Genomic DNA, 1904 nt, shown 5'->3' with positions numbered 1-1904 from the left:
CAGATATGCGTTTTACCACATGGCAAACACGCTAAAAATAAAAGCGAACAGGATCGTGAATGCCCGCTAGGCTCAGGTGTGAATGGGGCCTAAGGGACTGGTCAAAGGATTATTGAGATGGTACCCATAAGGGATTGGACATACAAATATTAAGCAAGTTTTCTATAAGGTATTGGTCATAGCATTAATTAGGGGGTTCTCCATAAGAGATTTTTTTTTTTGAAAAGCCTATGGCGTGTGAACACACCCAAAAAACTCCACCCGGTGCAGAAAAAATGTGCACACACATAAAGAGTGTTCACAAAAACGTGCAGACGGGTGCAACGTCAAGTGGTCCTCCTGTGAAGAGGGACCCAAACCCTGATCCCCCGGGGCGTTAGGCTCCAGACGGGGACTGAGGTACTGTGGTCCGAGCAACCGAAGCCGACACGGACCCAACTTCCTCGGAGGGACTGCCGAAACAGAACCCTCCCAGTACTAGGTGGGGCTCCCCCGAAGGGAGACCCCATGAGAGCAGGCGAACTAAGCCAGAAGGCCATGTCCACCCACTCCCAAGACGTTCAGGGCTGGCCCGAGGACCCGCACCCTACTAATCACACAGTGACAAAACGTGCACAACAAAAAAAGACAAAAAAGTGACAAACACAGGCTTAAATAAAATAAAGTGGGGGAAGGGATAGTGGAGAGGAGAGTGAAAGAAGTGGCCATTGTGGTGAAACAATGACCAGGCCCTCCGGCCAGGAATAAAAAATTCCTCCGGTCCTAGCCAAAAGGCCCGGCCCAGGAGGCAGGTGCTAAAAAAAGCGTGTATCTGGTGCAGTGACCGTGGTATCTTAAATCAAAGTGTCCCTCACACACAGTGATTTTCAGATACCCCTGGACTGCCACTCCAGGGGCACATGCACCATAGGCTTTTCGTTCCATATCCGACCCCCCGACCGGCCAGTGCAGCCCTCCACCCCTGCCAGCCAACCCAGCGGATTTACATGGTTCTGCCCCGTCCTACCACAGGGCATTACCAGCTCCTCCTACCGGATCGCTGACAGAGATAGCACTTACACCAGCCAGCCAGAAGGCCAGACTAGAACTCGGCAAAAAGACCGAGACCAAGCGCAGTACCCACCCTCACCAGGAGCACCCTTCCAGATGGCTCAGACTCAACCATGGGCCGGCCCCCAGTATTCTATCGGGCAGCACAGCGTAGTCCCTGCTGAAACCATCCTTCCAGGTGCAATGACGTCATTGGATTGCATCCACCCTCCCCATGTAGGAGGTGCTTCAGCGCTCCGCTGACAACTGATAAGGACAGATACCACACCCAGTCCCAGCCAAAAGGCCGAGAAGCGGCAGGGAAGACAACCACGATCAGCACGGCCTAGAGTGTGCAATAGCCGTGCCTCGCCCTGGGAGAACCACCTTCATGATCATGGTGTCTCCCCTGCCAGGTAAGTAAGTCTCTCCATAAGAGATTGGTCATTGGATTTATAAGGGGGTCTTCAAAAATGATTGGTCATCGTTTTAATGGGGGGGGGGGTCTCTATAAGGGATTGGTCATTGAATTATTGAGAGGGTTCTTTATTATTGAGAGTGATTGGTCATTCGATTAATGAGGGGGGGGGGGGGTTCTCTATAAATAGTAAGTCATTGAATTAATGAGGGGGTTCTACATAAGGGATTAGCCATTGGATTGATGAGGGGGTTCATTATAAGGGAATGGTCATTGGATTAATGAGGGGGATCTCCATAAGGAAATGGTCAGTGGATTAATGTGGGGGTTCTGCATAAGGGATTGGTAATTCGAATAATGAGGGGGGGGGGGGGGTTCTCTATAAATAGTCATTGGATTAATGAGAGGGTTCTGCATAAGGGATTGGCCATTGGATTGATGAGGGGGTTCACTATAA

The 1904-nt window shown here is 50.7% G+C and overlaps 1 non-coding gene across 1 annotated transcript; it reads right to left on the bottom strand.

Annotated features, from left to right (window-relative positions):
- Positions 1-1294: 1294 nt before the first annotated feature.
- LOC120918014 lies at positions 1295-1453 on the bottom strand. The gene has a single exon (XR_005744259.1). It is a non-coding gene; the product is annotated as a U1 spliceosomal RNA (small nuclear RNA).
- Positions 1454-1904: the final 451 nt, after the last annotated feature.

This window comes from Rana temporaria, chromosome 11 (assembly GCF_905171775.1).
Source record: "Rana temporaria chromosome 11, aRanTem1.1, whole genome shotgun sequence".
Taxonomy (NCBI): domain Eukaryota; kingdom Metazoa; phylum Chordata; class Amphibia; order Anura; family Ranidae; genus Rana; species Rana temporaria.
Note: the sequence above shows the minus strand (reverse complement) of the source record. Positions and strands in the feature narration are given on the sequence as shown.